Source organism: Cebus imitator, unplaced genomic scaffold (assembly GCF_001604975.1).
Source record: "Cebus imitator isolate Cc_AM_T3 unplaced genomic scaffold, Cebus_imitator-1.0 Scaffold30, whole genome shotgun sequence".
Classification (NCBI taxonomy): Eukaryota; Metazoa; Chordata; class Mammalia; order Primates; family Cebidae; genus Cebus; species Cebus imitator.
Window position 1 is genome coordinate 7,649,664 of NW_016107345.1, and position 19,273 is coordinate 7,668,936.

Here is a 19,273-nt window from a genome sequence, read left to right on the forward strand (position 1 = left end):
AGAGTCTTTATTTTCATATAAGGAAGGAAACCTTAAAGAAGAGATATAATATTAATAATCCATTATAGATTTCATGCTATTGAGATTACGTGAAAATTCAGGATAATTTTATAATGATTAAGCATATGGGTTTTGAAATTTAAAAGTTTGGAGGATACAGGAAACTCTCTACATACAAACTGTGTCATATTTCTTGTTGTATACTTTTAATTACGTACTTACATGTAAAATGGAAAAAATAGTTTCTAGGTTACTTGTAAGAATTTCAATGAAATAATGTATATTTAATGCTTATCACAATTTCCAGCACTTAGCAAGTATTCAGTAAAATGTAGGTGAAGCAATAATTTGGTATTTGTGTCTTTCTTTTCTTTCTCTACTCCCAATTAGCTCCTTTACTTTTATTTTTTTAAAATAGCATCAGTGTGAAAATAATGAAAACCTTAAAAATGTCTAAGGAGAATTATGTATTCTTTGGGCATACAATAATGTAAATTTTGAACATTTTGTGTTCAAAATTTTTTGTGCAACCACCGTTGATCACCTTGAAAGTGGGCCAGGAATAAGAGAAATGTAAATTCCAATTAGCCGGCTAGTAGGATTCTTCCCTGGAAGTGGAGACATAGAAAGCAGACTTTTTTAAAGTAATGCCTTATAGAAAGGGGAGGAGCTGGAAATGGGAAATGTCTATATTATTTTTCAACCCCTAAATAGGCCAAATTCCAAAGGGACAAGGTTCCTGGAGTGAACAGGTTACTAGTACAGAAACAGATGGAAAGGAAGTGGAAAGCTGCTCCTGAAGAGAGGTTATTATACACATCTGTGTGATGATCACTCATTTAAAAAAAATATTCACTACAGTCTCTAAGTTCCCTGTTTATCTTTTTTGTCTCAGTTCGTTTATGTTTTTAAAAGAGTCAGTACAATAAATTGCTTGAAAAAAATGATCTTTAGTGATTGAGGTAGCCCCCTCTGGTATTCCGAATATTAGATTTATAGGCACTAAGGTCTCTTTTTCATTACCCTCCCAAGGTCTCTCCATTTCAATTCCAGTTGTTCACATCCTGTTTCAAGAGACACCCTGTGGAGCTGATCACATGCAGGAGAGTCTGTTTAAAAGTCTTTTACTTATTAGGAAAATTCTCTTTCAGAGGCCTGGCATCAGAGAAGACCCCAGGGTCCCATGACCACGATAAATGTGCTGATCTTCCTCGGCACTCAAACTGGTCTTTCTCATTCCTTTCACTAATTCATCATTCCTTTCATTTTATAAATCAGAAAAAAATTTCAAACTTTGATGCCACAAAGGAATGGTGGGTCAAATCTCTTGGTAATGCAGTTTTATATTAATTTTGGAATTTCGGTTTTTTCATTATGGGAAATCTATTTTTAGATGTTAGATCTTGCTATTCATAAGTAATGGTTTTTTTTTGTGTTGCAATGTTGCAAATAATTTTGTATCATTTTTGCCTACCCAACAGAATTTGTGATTAGAGCAAATCCAACAATTGACAGCCTACAGATCAGATCTTGCTGATAATTATAACCTGTTTGACCCTCCGAATATTGTAAAATCATTTGAGTTTGTTTCCAACATTTAAAAATTAGAATTTTATGGTGAATCTGAATGCCTCATTCTTGTGAAATAATGAAAAGCCTCTCGATATTACATTAATCTTTCTGCTTGAAAACAAGTGGCTAAAATCCTTTCGGACTGGGTGGTGTTTTACAGTACAACTCAGCCTCCACTGCTCTCTAATTCTCCCATCCCATGTCATTCATTTACATTCTCTTCCTCACCACTTCTAGCACTTGAATTTGCAACCTTCTGCCTAGATTGACAAATATGCACACACAGATTACATCTGATGTCTAATGCATATAAATATTTTTCTCAAATTTATCACCTTATATTTTTTCCCACAACAAATATTTCCTGCCCTAATTCAAAATCAGTTCTACATGAAGATTATTGCCAATTTTTTAGTTTCATTAGCAGGCTTTCAAATGTAGCAGAAATCCACTGTCAGGCTAACCTAGAATTAATTCAGACATGTCTAGGTGTGCCCAGGTACCTTAATAGATGCTCCTGGGAGTGATATGGTAGGATTCTTTTGCATGGAACTCTTAGAAGAAACATCCTGGGGGCCTGTGATAAGGGTCATTCTAGAGGCAACCTAGGCCCCAAAACAAAATTGGAGTTGGAGTGAAGAAGTGATTCTAAGATAGCATCATTAAATTAAAGTGATCTTGACCCAGGCCTCATTCACTTTTGCTTGTGTCCAAAGGAAAGTGAGGAGTCTAAGCAAACTTCAAGACGTTCTTAAAAAATCTGTGTAAGGCAACGTTGGTATATGTAACACTGCTCCGTTTGCTCTCTACCAGCGTGCAACCTCAGAAAATTATTACCTTATATCGTTTTACTGAAATATTCTTGACGGTTATTTATTTTTATGCAAAACATGAAAAAAAGTGAACAGTTAAATCAAGTGAATATTTGTATAATCTTGAGAGTAGAGATGGACACCAAAGAATGAGAAAGTAGAATGATCAATCTGACTCTACAGACTTTCTGTATAGTAAACTATTTCAAACTTAAATGAAAACATATTTGCAATATAGATGATGAAAAAAAAAAGAAAAAAAAATATAGATGATGAAGTGAAAGTATCCTTACTATAGAAGGTGGTCTTATACATTCTTTTAACCAATAAGATTAGCAGAAAAATGAACAAGACCATACATTATTCATAAAATAGTCAAATATCTGAAAATATCTTAATAAATGTTTAATGTCATTAATTACTTTAAAACATATTTAAACTAAATATCAGGCACTGTTTTTGACTATCATATTAACAAATATGAAGAAATTATAATATCCTTATAAAACACTGTAGATGAAAATTGCCACAACCTTCCTGAAGAACAATTTCACACTAAGTATTAAAAATTGTTAATTTTCATATTCTTTAATTTGGCAACTCTTCTAAAAATGTATATTTAATGATAAAACAGAAATTTGGCCAAAGATATATATACAGGAATGTTTGTTGAAAGTTTAGTATTTTTAATAATAGAGAACTAAAATAAAAAGAACCCCTTATAAAAAAAGAATCAAATAAATAATCTGATATTATTGATCTGAATAATAATGGAATATTATTCCAGCTCTTTAAAAAATTGTACAAAGAAGTTTATTAACAGAGAGGAAAGTAAAAAATATATTGTTAGTGTAAAATGTGTGTTAAACATACATAGATCTACTATAAAATCCAGTAATCTATCTGCTGGGTGTATACCCAAAGGAAATAGTGTCTGAACTCCCTTATTTATTGCAGCATTATTCAATTGTTCACAACAGCCAAGATATGGAAACAAAAAAAGCATCCATCTATAGATGAATGGATAAAGAAATTGTGGCATATGGATTAATATATAAGAATATATTCAACTTTACAAAGCAAAGGATACTGCCATTTGTGGCAAAATGGATGACCTTGAAGGACATTAAACTAAGTGAAATAATCCAGATACAAAAACATACTACACGATCTCACTCATACATGGAATCTGAGAAAAGTCGATTACATAAAAAGAGAGAGTAGAACAATGGCTACCAGGTGTGGGGCAAGAAGGGGGAGGTTTACAAAGTGGGGAAATGTAGGTCAAAGGGTACCAATTTACAATTATGTATAAGGAATATGTCTAGACAGCTAATGCACAGCATAAGGTCTATAGTTAATACTGTATTGTATACTGAAAATTTGCTGACAGTAGATTTTAGGTTCTCTAACCACACACACACAAAGTAACTATGTGAAGTGATGGATATGTTCAATTGCTTAACTGAACTAATCATTTATGCTTATAGTTAAACATCATGCACAACATGATGTTTTGATATACACATACATTTTATATACAAAATAAAAACAAAATTTGGGAGGGGGTCTGGGCAGGGGGTTCTGGAATCAGTGGTAGTCCACAGCAATGGTGGCAGGTTTTTTGATTCATCTGCCAGAAGCAGGTATCCAATAGGAATAGAAATCCCTTGTAGACACAAAAATTTTTAGTGGAAATGGAGGGCACACCCACTACAAACAGGTGGCCTATCTTGAAAAAGACACCACAATAGGACCAGCAGAAATAGTGGGGATGCCAGGCAGATGCCTCTTGATAGCACATCAGATTTTTTTTAACTTCTAAGTTGTTTTGTTACATAGGTAAACGTGTGTCATGGGGCTTTGTTGTACAGATTATATCATCACCCAGGTATTAAGCCTAGTATCCATTAGTTATTTTTCCTGATCCTCTCCCTTCTCCCACCCTCTACCCTTTAATAGGCCCCCAGTGTGTGTTGTTCCCCTCTATGTGACTTATAAATGACTCCCACTTATAAGTGATAACATGGAGTGTTTGGTTTTCTGTTTCTGCAATAGTTTGCTAAGGATAATGGCCTCAGGCTTTATCCATGTCGCTGCAAAGGACATAATCTCATTATTTTATATGGCTGCATAGTATTCCATGGTATAAATGTGCTGCATTTTTTTTATCCAGTCTATTGTTGATGGGCATTTGGGTTGATTCCGTGTCTTTGCTATTGTGAATAGTGCTGCAATGAACATATACGGGCATGTGTGTTTACAATAGAACAGTTTATATTCCTTTGGGTAATGAAATTGCTGGGTTGAATGGCATTATTGTCTTTAGGTCTTTGAGGACTCACCACACTGTCTTCCTCAATGATTGAACTAATTTACACTCCCACCAACAGGATATAAGTGTTTATTTTTCTCCAAAACCTCACCAGCATTTATTATTTTTTGGCTTTTTAGTAATAACCATTCTGACTGGTATGAGATTTGTGGTTTTGATCTAGTGCATCAGATTTGATCATGAAAAAGTTGGATTAGTGCCATGAAGACTTCTGGTCATAGTTTGGATAGACTTTGCAAAGAGCTCGAATCTTACATTAATAAGTAAATACAGGAGACTTCAAATTATAGGTGATGTTGATAAAAGTGGTTCCATATTTTGTAGCAGGCTGGAATGGCCTGATGAAATATGAATAGGTCCATTTTTCACGGTTCTAACAATAATACCTATATTCATACATAGCTTTTTATCTGAATTTGCTAACCCATAAAATACATTTTGCTGAGATTTACTTCTGTTATTGAATGAAATATAGACTATAACTTTTATTTGATGACTTGGACGAATATTTCTGAAAAACAAAGACTGTTTTAGAAGGGCAAATGATAAATTAGTAGAATCAAAGCCATTTTCTGTTTCAGACTATAATATTATATTAGTGTATAAGTGTACCCAAATCACTATAATTTTTTTATCCTCTAAAACAGTGCAAAATAGACCTGTCAAAAGCTTCGAGAGTTTCTTGTAAATGCAGTTTTATAAAAGGTAAGATTTAGAGGGTACAATTAAATAGCATTCAAATGCAAAAGACTAGTAATTCAGCATTCCTCACGAACATTGTAGATTTAATTCAGGTAACATATGATTATTTCAACATATAAATACACCTTTTTGAGTCTCAACCTGTATCTATGCAAACAAAATCCAAGTGATCATTTATATATTACAATGCCATTTCTAAACCCCTGTCAATTTGTTGTTGCATACTTATATCGCCGATTTAAAAATAGTGTCAATGACTTGATTTGCTTTTAAGTATTTCAACAGAGGAAAGAAAAGGAAATAAACTAGATAATGCAAATGTGGCAAATCAAGATCATTGCCAAAACTGGTCTGTGAGCATATGGGAGTTCATTGTACTATTCAGTCTATTTTTGTGTATGTTTGAAACTTTTCATAGTGAAAATAATTTATTAAGCCTTTAATTGCTGATTCAAATGTCATATTTTTAACATCTTAATATACATTCATTCATATGTTAACATGCTTATTTTATATCATAGAGGAAACTTTAAATTCATCTCCTTCTCAATGGGCAAAGGCCTTACTATGTTTCATTACTAAATTTTTTTTAGATGCAGTGAAGGATATTGTTCATTCATATCCCATCAATTTTAATAAACCAGCATATGATAAAAAAGGAAAAAAGAAAAACTCCTGTGACCTCTGACATATCCTGTTCCAAATGGGCCAGATCTGTGCCTCCATAGTAGTAGGAATGAAGTCCCTAACCTCAGTAATAATAAAATTATTGCTCATCAGCATTCTGTGATGCATTAAAGAAGTTTGCCTAGCATATGTTCTGGGTTTTCACAATCTCAAAAACATGTTCTAAAGCCACATTCATTAGCACAAAAGGCTCAAAGATTAGACACTGTGATACTTCATAAATTATTATGTTCTCTAGTTGTCACAGACAGCTGCTGCATAGTCACTGGTTACCCTAAATGGAATCCAAATACCTCTTCCTTTATGGTACTTTGAGACTATGGTCCCACTACCCTTTGAGGTTTCAGCGTTATTACTTCTGGTTTTCTCAGGGCAGTTGTGGTTTACGCCTTGTTATTCCGGTACTATTACTAACACACCTTATTTCATTCAATCAAAATCATTTCCTACATTCAACCTAATTAACCAAACATTTATTCATTTCCATATGTACCCTGAGATGTACATATGTACTCTATGTAATCTTTTTTCCTCTTTGTACCTTTGAATATTGTTTAAGTAGCAAGTATCCCATGCCTCAAAGTGCCATCTTTAGCAAATATATCACAACATTTTCAGTTAAGTTTGAATTTTAGATAAGCAATGGATAATTTTTTTTTTAGTGTAAGTATGTCCCATGCAATATTTGGGACATACTTATATCAAAATTATTCACTGTTTCTCTGAAATTCAAATTTAACTGGGCATCTTACATTTAGTTTGGCAATTCTATCGCTCCTCAATCTATATTGCAAGACCTAACTCAAATGCTTTGTACACTCTGAGAAGTCGACTGAAATCTTCTTATCTCCTTCCAATGCTATCTCCCAGAGTATTTTAACTGTACCTCTCCTATGATATGAAACGTTCTAACTAGTGTCAAACCACTCATGCACATATCCCCTGCATTTCATATGACTTGAGGACAATAGTTGAGCTTTACTTATTTCTCCCCTTGCATTACAAATCACATGTTGACCAGTATTAAAAATTAATAGTTTGAATGTCTAAAACTAAGTATGTTAGCAATCTTAGTTGGACTTGACAAATTAATAGCTTAAAATTCCTCAGAATTATTTTTCAAACCCTCTGATGCCTTAAAAGTTTCTCACAAGAGCAACTGAATGATAAAATCTGCTTCTACATTCCAAAATTAAAAATGTTGCTACTAGGTTCATTGATTGTAACAAATGTGCCACTCTGGTGTGGGATGGATAGTAGCGGAGACTGTGAGTATGTAGGGCAGGGAGTTTATGGGAACTATGCATACTTTCCAATTTTACTGTGAACCTAAATCTGCTCTAAAAAATAAAGTTTATCTTTAACAATTAAAAAAGGTCGATTTGAATTGAAAAAATTCAGCTGCTATTAAAAATTTCCTAAAATAATGGATGTTATCCAGGTGATATATAATGTATGTGTATATATATGTATATATATGTATGCCATTTCCAAACTAAGCTTTGATTTAAGTAACTTTATCTTAAAAATTGGACAGAAGACCTTTATAATGTCAATTTTGCTTTATTTGGTCTCTGTATTTTTAAATTAACACAAAGCATGTAAGCCTTTTATACCTCTAGTTTTCCAGTGGATAGCTCCCTTTCGATGTGCCATATTTTAAAAATATTTGCTAAGAGCACAGAATTCAACAAATATTAATACCTAAGATATAAAGGCCAGTTCTACAAATAATTTTAGAACTATTTATTTGTGTGTGTGTGCGCGCTTGCACATGTGCATACACGGGAGAATCATAATCAAACCAGTTATTTCTGATTTTCATAGTTATTCCCAAGGATAGAAATAATTCCCTGTTAAATAGTTATCATAAAAATATATCTTACTATAAAACTATTATTTTTTGTATTTCTTTGGAATCACTCATTTATTCATTGTTCAACAATGTACTATACTCTTATTAACTGAAGTTTTGTATTTGAATATTATTTTATAGCATATTACAGTTTATACCACAATAGTCTAAAAAGTATACATTAAACATTTTTGAAAACAGAAAAACAAGAATTATAAGTGCAAGCTAAAATGTTTTTTTCAGAGGAAACACTGAGTATTTGCAATGCTACATCAAATTGAAAACATAAATTGAACACAGCTTTGGCTAAATGATATTGCCTTTCACTTTAAAGCACTGTAACAGACCTTTAGTCACAGGTCGAATCAAGACATGCTAAAAGGGAAAACATCATTTCCATTTCGACAAAAATTAAGTGGTCTAGTCTCCCCAGGGATGTCATCATCCTCTGCCAACACACAGCTTTTAAGGTTGTGAAGGAAGTATATAGGCCCCAGCCCAGTCAGCCAAATCAGTTGAATCAACCCTAGTAATCAGTGGGACACTGGTGTCACAGCCAGACTACACTCAGAGGCACAAAGAAAATGCACTCTATGGCCAAAGAAAGAATGCAAACACTACAGTATCTTTCAGACAATAAGAGACTTAAACAAGATGTTTTTCTTAAATTCTATTGTTGCTACTGAAAGCCAGAATTTGATTCTGAGCTCCACACAGGGGGAGAGAATTGGAGTTGATATAATTTAAAATAAATTCTTTCTTACAAAACTGTAAACAAATACATTACCATTGAAAAACATGATGGTAATTTTATATTTTACTAATAGTGTAATAGTGTAGTCTCCACAGATATTTCACCATGACAATTTGACAGCAGTGGTATTTTCCTAATTTCTAAATAAGTTGGAAGATAAAGTGATTCACAGCAAATATAATTGATCTTCCCCTCATCACTGCATAAATAGTATTTGTTATAAAAGTTTAAAAACCACATTTATGTATTAAATTATTAAAGCAAGTATAATGCTTCCACACTGTATTGTTTTGCAAGGGTTATCGTGGAATCTTCACCATTTATCATACATGTAATTCTGTCTTTTTTCTACTCAGAAGCACAGCATGAAGAAACTTCATTTCACATTGACACATCACTGTGTGGAACAGTGTGATGAAATGAGACACAGGAGGAGTTATACTCTGGTAAACAGTTGGTCTACGGGAATGATAGCATTTTATGCTGAGACTGATATATCAATTTTTAAGTTCTAAGAGATGACTGATCTGAAAGCCAGAATGTCACTAGTGATGAACTATACGCATGTGAAAAATTACAGGTAACGTAACGAGGCCTACTGAGAGGGCTCTCATCCAGGCCTGTTTTACAAACCAACACTGAATGCCATGGGTCCTCCTCTAGTGAGGGTTCTGATTAATTATTCCATATCGCTAGTAGACAAAAACCATTCACATTGTCATGAACATCTAAAATGTGCCACTAAATAATCTAAGTTCAGTGATGTAAATGTGACCACAGCATATTTCAAAGCTAACATTTTTATATGCACACATTTTTGTAAAGAAAACAGAGATGGCGATTTTAAGAGAAAACTGTTTCAACAATCTGAGAAAATAATTCCCAACACTATATTTTTGGTTCAAATAAAAGAAGCAACACCTGGTTTTGTTTTATCCTACATTTCCAAAGTGCAAAGCATTTCTCACTGTATATATAAACTGTGAAACAATTTTGAAAATATTTTCTGGATTAAAATAAGGGGCTCTGGAGGTACTGCTGGCAGCTATAGTCACTAGGATATAAACTGACATTTAGCACACCATCAGAGTCAGGTTAAATAATGGAATTATTACCTTTATTTTTCCTAACCCTAAACATTTATTCTCACATAAATATAGGGAATTGAGCATAAGATCTGTACAGTTAAAAAATAATGACTCTGTATAGCCATTGGCAAATTGTCAGTGCCTCAATATTTTTATCTGTGAGATGGGAATAATACAGAGTTTCCTCAGAGGGTAGTGAGAATTAAACAGTACATGTCGAATGTTACATAAGAATTTCACACTGGGGTCAGTTGGGGGGAAATAGGGGAGGGACGGTGGGGGGTGGGGAGCTGGGGAGAGATAGCAAGGGGAGAAATGCCAGATGTAGGTGATGGGGAGGAAGGCAGCAAATCACACTGCCACGTGTGTACCTATGAAACAATTCTGCATGTTCTTCACATGTACCCCAAAACCTAAAATGCAATAAAATAAATAAATGGGAAAAAAAAAGAAATAAAAATGCAATTTATAACTATACTGAGATAAAATGCTCAGTCCATACTTTGGCAAAAAAGCTAAAGATGAGGTTGTGGGGAAATGGAAACTCTCATTTACTTTATGCGTAAAAACTACAGCAGTCCTGAAGAGCAATACTGCATCAAAGTTTAAAATGTGCATCTATAGTCTTTGAACAAAAAATTCCACTTAGGAATTTATAATAAGCAAATACAGCAACTAGATAGGTGCAAAAAAATCTAGACAGCATGTTTTCATCAGCAGTGTGTGGGACAGTAAGGAATAAAAACCAAAATGTTTAACAGCAGAATATGTCCACACAATGTTATACTGTAAACATATTGAAAAAGAACTATATAAATGTTCCAAATGAAAATGAAAAAAAAAAAAGAATTTGCTGTTTTTGATACTACTCAGCATTTTATATTGCCATTGAAGTAATATGAGAAAATATATTTTTTCAACACTTATAGTTCTACAAATAGTGAATGGAATAATATAGAACAATAGATATACAACAAATACCATGTCCCAAAGATGAAAGATAGACACAACACAATGGACTGCCCCTCATCAAAATGTAGAGGCATCGGATATCTAGGAATAGGTATATAATTTAGAACCAGAGTTTCTTGTTTGGCTTTCATTTTCAAATTTTCTTTTTTTTTATGAGCTAGTCATGAAAGTGTGTTGACCTGTTTTCTTATCTAAAATGGAAATAAAACTGTCGTCACAAATATGCTGCAAACTTTATATTGTCTATTCTGAAAAGCTTAAGGAGATGTATTAAAATAGATTTTCTACCATATATCCATGTAATCTACAGTTATTAATTATAATAAAATTCCTTGTCTATGTTATCACTTAGCTTCATAAAATGTAACTGCCTCATGAGAAATCCACTACTACCAGCCTTATTATGAAGACAACTAAGGGAGAAAATAACCTCAAAAGAAACTGTATAGATATTTCTGACCCCGAATTAAAATATATGACTACAACAAAGTCTTATAGAACAAAAAAATGTAAGCAATTCATCTTTTAAGTGCCTCATCAATAATTTGGTTTGCCTTTTGAAGGGATTCAAAATATTAGGGTGCTTGCGAAAGTCTTTGCAGTCAGGAACTAAATGGTTTATCATTTTCTCACAAGCATGATGATTGGCCTCTGTCTTCAATGTCCAATTCATAGTGGCATATATATGCGTTTTTTTCTTTTAATGTATGCTGGCCTCCAATTTTCATGTTGTCAAAACTATTCTTCTTTTCCTTGACAGTTTTATCAATTGCTTTATGTTTTAAAATACCATCTGCATCCAGAAGTCAATTAATCATGTATATGTTCCTCATCTGATAATATGTTTTTATTTTTAACCTAGAATTTATTTGGAATTTTCTTTTTATAGGATATAGGAAAGAATCTCCTAGCCTGGACAACATAGCGAGACTCTGTCTCTACAAATAAAAATAAAAACTAGCCTGGAGTGGTGGTGCAAGCCTGTAGTTTTGGCTATGAGAGCTGCCAGGAGACTGAAGTGCGAGTATCTCTTCAGCCCAGGTGTTTCAGGTTAAAGTGATCAACGACAGCACCACTGCACTCCAGCCTTAGTGACAGAATGAGACCCTGTCTCACAGGAAAAAAAAAATCTCATTCAGTATTCCCAGTAAACCAATTGTTTCTAAAATATGTATTTAAAAGTATTTAAAAATAAACAAATAAAAAAATCTCACTTTTTTTCAGGTTGAAGAATTGAAATGAATTGATAGAATACTCTCTTGGGTGCAAACAGATGCAGAAAAGAGAAAAGTAATTTGGCAGGTGGAAATTTGGCAGCAATAAAACTTGAGGGTAGAGCAAGAAATTAATTGAAAGAGCAGCAATGGTAGGAACTAGGAGTGGACCATAGTAGAGAATAGACACCTTCCCTGCCAAATTTCACTTGGCCATGACCACGGAGAGAGGCTGGAAATGAGTCTTGTTAGTGGTGTGACTCTGAGAAAGTTAGGAAAATGGAATGATCAATGATAGCTATCCAAATCACTTGCAAATTGATAACCATAGATGGGGAGGAAAGGTTAGTCACAGTAGTCAGCCCACATCTCACATTATTCATCTCATAATCTCGGCATAAAAATAAAAACAAACAAACAAACAAAAAATAGGTCTGCTAAGTAATCCTGCATAATCCATGTATATTTAATACAAAGAAGCTGAAAAAACACAGATAATATAATTATTCATTTATATATCTATTCTTGTCCTTAGTCCAATGACATAGATTATACTTGTCCTATATACAAGAGATCAAAAAAATGAACTCAAAAAATGAAAATCTGCATCATCTGTAATCCTATCTCCTGAATACACAAAGTTAATTATTCTTAGCAGTTGGCAATTGTTCTTCCAACCTTCTATACATGTAATTGTTTTTGCCAATATAGTATCATTACATGATTTACAGAAATAAGAAAGAGACATATAAAGTGCAGTAACTGGAGAATAAAGTCAGAAAGAACAAGATCAGGATAGGACCAAGAACTCGAAATGTGACTAAAACAAAAATAAACAACATGGAGGTCACCTGCTGCAGGTGGGACACAAATTTTTCTCAAAGCCTTCTGCCAGTCAAACTGAAAGGGAACTGCTACCGAGTCAAAACTTCATTATTATTATTATTTTTTAAACAAAACAGTTTTCAGGAAAATAGAATGATATGTCTCTCCAGTGTTCTTAAAATGTTTAATATATGCCTTCAAAATACTTGTCAGTTACAAAAAAAACTAAGAAGAAATAAAGAAGAAAAAAAAAAAAAAAAAAAAAAAAAAAAGTAAATTATTATAATCCATCTCAGAAATGAGAATACGGGGACACCTGTTTCATTCTTTTCAAAATTCCATTCATAAGCTCCTACACATGAGCATAGCTATGCCTGAGACCACATCGACCTTAAATAGGAACAGGGTTAGTGTTAAGTCGAGCCCGGGGTGAATCTACTATTAAATATCATCTAAAATGAATCTACTTAAATATCTAAAATGTGGCCCACAATAGTGAGTGTGTGGCTCTGAAGACCACTTGCTGACCTTCCCCACTGCAGAACCAAGTATGGAAAGGGCCCTGTCTGCCCCTACCTCAGTGCAGAATCTTTTCCACACTGTCTTAAAAATGGCTCTTTAGATTGAACCTGAATAACTTCATGCTGTGGAAGAGGGACAAGCTTTCAGAGGAATAAAAAATACTTCAGTGGATTAAATATTTGGTGAGCCAACAAAGGAGAGATGGTTATGCACTAATATAATATAGAGCAAGTCATTTAACCTCAGCCCGTCTTAGTTTCCTATCAGTCAAATCAAGCTCCTCTCTCCCCCTACCTCAAGCATTATCCATGTTATTTACATATCAAGGTTCCAGGTAAGAATTTGTCTGAAATAAGAATTTGGATCTGCGGGGGAAAANGTTAAACTCTTTTCCCTTTTTGGTATATTCATTTCTGAAGGCAGCAGAATTGCCAGTCATTCTTTACATTTTGCATACTGTAACTCCTTTAATTTACACATATTAATAGGTTTCAAAATACTTGTCCGTTTCAGAAACACCTAATTGGGATGCAGGAAGAAATAAGTTTGCCAATAGAAAAAAAAAAGTAAATTATTATTCAATTGTCCAGAATGTCTTACTTTCAATTTAAGAATTTGCCATCAGCTCAGAAGTGTAAAACTTACTCATTTTTCTAAGAACTTGTGAAATATATCTACAGTGTAGTGGAACTTCTAAGGGTTTGTAAACTTAAGCGTCTATACAGAAGCCAGGAAGAAATCATAAACGATTGACTCTGCACCTGTCTTAAGACAGTGGGATAGGAATTGCAGTGAATTCAAGAGTAGAAGCCCTGACTAAATATATATTTAAGTATGTATTTAGGTATGTATGCATACTTTAATGTTTGAACTATTTGCTGTCCATGCAAATTACATTTGCAATTGGGGATCCTCCCGTATGCAATACCTATATACTTGACTGTTGATTATTTTTTTAAGGTCTTTGCCTAACACTATCATCAACAAACATAATTTGTTAATGCTGTTGCATATGGAGCACTGTGCTGGTTACCAAACAATGCAGCTAACATAAGACATGTCATATGTGCTCTAGAAACATCACTTCGTGCTTCATAGAAGTAATATGTGCCCAGAGAATTCAGAGCCTTTCTAAGTTTTGAAATATGAAAAACCTTTATAGATTTTATATTGGAAAAACAGTAACAAGTACTATTTCCATTTGAAACCAAATTTTAGCTGTTAGAATGGATTTGGGGGTTTATTCTTAAGTAGAAAAGCAACTAAGATCATCTATTTCAACCACCTGCATTTAAAAGTGGCAAAATGGATATGAAAAAGTGGTAAAAATGAGTTATTTAAGATGCACCAAGTACATAGAAATATTATCTGCACTGCAGGATCTCTGTATTGTACTACTGTCCATATTGCATTCTTAACATAGTTCTAAAGCAAGTGTAACATTTATCTATAGTGAATTAGAAATAAATACTAGATCAAAGGATAGCTAATTTCCAAGTTTTTCAAGAATAGAATTGATAACATATTGATTTTTATTAAAATATGTATCAGCTCCATGTTACATGAATTAAAGAAACACTATCTAAAAGAACAGAAATAATAGGCAAAACCACTTGTTATACGTTCTTTTAGTTTTATTTTATAAATTATATACAGTAAAAATGACTACATTTGTACATTTGTATGAATTTTACTACATGTTTAAATTTGTATAACTACTACCACTGTCAGGACACAGAACATCTCACCAACCCCCATACTCCCTTGCACCACCTCTTTGCAATTACACTCTCTTCTCACTCTCAATCCCTGGTAAACACTGAGTTTTTTCTCTGTTACTATCATTTTATCTTTTAAGAATGTTATATACTATGATTTGTTTATTCACTCACCCATTGAAGAAATATTTTCTCCTTTCTCGACTATAAATGCAGCTGCTATAAACAGTGGTACATAGGCTTTTATGTGAGCATAAGTTTCCATTTCTCTAGGGTAAACTGCTAGGAGTGGAATTGCTGGGTCATATAAATTTAATATTATAAAACACTGCCAAACTATTTGCCAGGGTAGCTGTATCATTTGGCACTCTCACCAAAAGTGTGTAGGAGTTTTAGTAACTCTGCATCCTTGCCAGCCCCTGGTGGTGCCAGGTTTGGGCTTTTCAATGAAAAAAAATCATCATCATCATCATTATCATTATATGTATGCAGTGATATCACATTGCAGTTTTACTTTGGATTTTCCTAAATGACTTGAACATTTTTCATATGCTCATTAGCCTGCAGTATATCCTCTTCATGAAGAGTTTGTTCAGATAACTTGCCCTTTTTTTTAAAATCAGGCTGTTAGATTTCTTAATGATGAGTTTTAAGAGATCTTTACATATTTTGGAATACAAGTCATTTGGCTTACGCATGATTTGCAGAAATCTCCCATTCTGGAGCTCATCCTTTCATTCTCTTAATAGTGTCTTTAGCAGATAAAAGTTTTTAATTTTTATTGTCAAATTTATCATTTTTTTTCTTTTAAAGAATATGCATTTAGTGTCCTGGCTAAGCATTCTTTACCTAACCACAGTACATGATTTCTTTTTCTTTCCTTTTTCGTTTTAGTCCGAGACAGAGTCTTGTTCTGACACCCAGGCTGGAGTACAGTGCACTGTCTTGGCTCACCACAAACTCCGCCACCTGTCCTGAGTTCTCCCGAGTAGCTGGAACTACAGGCATGCACCAATGCACCCAGCTCTGTGTGTGTGTGTGTGTGTGTGTGTGTGTGTGTGTGTGTGTGTGTGTGTGTGTGGTGTGTGTATTTTTAGTAGAAACAGGATTTTGCTATGTTGGCCAGGCTGGTCCTGAGCTCTTAGCCTCAACTAATCCACCCTCCTCAGCCTCCCAAAGTGCTTAGATTACAGGCGTGAGCTACTGAACCTGGTCCGTGAAGATTTCCTTCTACAGTTTCTTTAAAAAGTTATATGGTTCTAGGCCAGGCGTGGTGGCTCATGCCTATAATCCCAGGACTTTGGGAGACTGTGGCTGGTGGATCATGAGGTCAAGAAATTGAGACCATCCTGACCAACATGGTGAAATACCTTCGCTACTACAAATACAAAAATTAGCTGGGTGTGGTGGTGTTCGCCTGTATTCCCAGCTACTTGGGAGGCTGAGGCAGGAGAATTGCTTGAACCTGGGAGACGGAGGTTGCAGTGAGACAAGATTGTGTCACTGTACTCCAGCCTGGTGACAGAGTGAGACTCTGTCTGAAGAAAAAAAAGAAGTTTTATGGTTTTATCTTCAACATTTAGATCTGTGATTCATTTTGAGTTATTTTATATAAAAGGTGTGAGTTTTAAGTCGAGGTTTTATTACATATAGATGTTGGATTGTTCCAACATTATTTATTGACAATACTTGATTTGCTTCTGTTCCTTTCTCAAACATTCTTTGGCAATGTTAGGTTGGGTCTATTTCCAGAGTCTGTCCTGTTCCATTGACGTATACATCACTGATCTACATATTATGCTGTTTTGATTATTGCTGATATACAATAAGTCTTAAAAACAATGTGATTTGTTCGGTTTTATTTTTGTTTTTCAAAATTTATTTGGCTACTCTGGTACCCACGGTTTTCCACATAAATTTTTTAATCAGCTCAATTACATCAAATTTTAAAACCCTAACATTTTAATGGCATTAAATCTATAGATCAGGCTAGGCATGGTGGCTCACATGTGTTATCACACCACTTTGAGAGGCTGAGGCAGGCAAATTGCTTGAGCCCAGGAGTTTGAAACCAGCTTACCCAACTTGCCTAAACCACAGTTGTACAGAAAATTTTAAAAATTAGCCAGGTATAGTGGTGGTAATCTACTGTACATGTCCCTGTAGTTTCAGCTACCCTGGAGGCTGAGATGGGAGGATTGCCTGAGACCAAGGAGGTCCAAGCTGCAGTGAGCCATGATTGTACCACTACACTCCAGCCTGGGAGACAAAGTGAGACCTTGTCTTAAAAAATAAATAAAAGAAAATATCTATAGATCAATGGGGAGAAGTGATAGCACTACCAGGTTTTGAGGTTGTGTTTTCTAATTCATGAACATAGTATGTATCTTCAATTATTTAGGTATTTTTTTTCATCAACCTCTTGTAATTTTTACCATTTAGGCTCAATGCATTCTTTGTTACATTCATTTATAAGACTTCATTTGTGAGAGAGCTAGAGATTTTGTAAATTTTACTATTAAATTTGTGCCTAATAATACATGTCTATAAAATATGATTGAGTTTTGTATGCTGAACGTGTACCCAGGAACTTAGATATATTTATTAATTCTAGGAGTGTTTTATGGGTTCCTTAGAACTTTCTATTAATACTTAGGCAATCAAGATGTCTGAAAATAGGGACAATTTTATTTCTTTCTTTCCATTTTGCATGTCTTTCACTCTTTCTCTTTCCTTATTGCATTAGTTAGGACATCTAGTACAATGCTGAATAGAATAAGTTAGAGTGTATATCCTTACCTTGTTCCCAATCCAAAGAGAAAAGCAATTAATTTGATACCATTAAGTACGATGTCAGATATAGATTTCTTGCATATACCTTTGCCACACTGAGGAAGTTCCCTTCTATTCCTAATTTGGCAAAGACTTTCTGTGAATAAATTTTCTTAAATGCGTTTTCTGTACTGATGAGATAATCAGGTAATTCTACTTCTTAGACTGTTAATTTGATGGATTACATTGATTTATTTATTGTATTTATTATTTTTTTTAAAGATAGAGTTTCCTTCTTGTTGCCCAGGCTGGAGTGCAATGGCACAGAAGTTGGCTTACAGCAACTTCTACCTCCTGGGTTCAAGAAGTGATTTAAATGCTTCAGCCTCCCAAGTAGTTAGGATTACAGGCACGCACCACCATGCACAGCTAATTTTTTTTTTTTTTGTATTTTTAGTAGAGACAGGGTTTCACCATGTTAGCCAGGCTGGTCTCAAACTCCTGACCTCAGGTGATCCTCCAGTCTCAGCCTCCCAAAGTGCTGGGATTACAGGCATGAGCCACTGCACCTGGCCAAATTATACATTTATTTTAAAATACTGAACTGGCCTTGCATTCCTGGAATAAACCCTATTTAGATATATAATTTATTATACGTATGTGTAACTCATTTAAAGAAGAAATAACACATATATGTGTGCGCATATATATATTGCCGGATTAAGTATGCTTATGTCTATGTTTATGAGGGATATTGATCTGTAAATTATTTTTTATTTTCTGTATTTGTCTGATTTTACAATCAGGTGAGGCACACCTGATTTTTATCAGGTACTTCATAAAATGAGTTGTGAAGTGTTTCTTTTTCTTCTGCATTATGGAAAACACTGTGTAGGGTTAGTGTTATTTCCTCTTTAAATGTTTGGTAGAATTGGCTAGTGAAATCATCTAGGCCTAGATATTTCTTCATTGGAAAGTTTTTAACCAAGAATACAATTTCTTTCATTTTTATAGGACTATGTATATTATATATTTAATCTTGGGCAAATTTTGATGGTTTGCAGTTTTTGAGGAATTGGTTCTTTCATCTAATTTGTCAAATTTATATGTGTAGGACTGTCTTTAGTAATCCTTTATTATCCTTTTAATATCTGTTTTATCTGTAGTAATATTCTCCTTTTAATTTTCAATATTGGTAATTTGTGTCTTTTCTCTCTAATTTATGAATTATGTAGATATGTATTGTTGACTTTCCAAGTATTTGGACATTTTCTTTTATCTTTTATCTTCTTTTTTGATTTCAAGTCAATTCCACATGATTAAAGGACATATTTGGATCTCATTTTTTTAAGTTGTTAAAGTTTATTTTAAACCTATGATACGTGTATTTTTTGTGTGTGATATGGTGTATTTTAATGAGTATTCATGTTCACTTAAAAAGAATA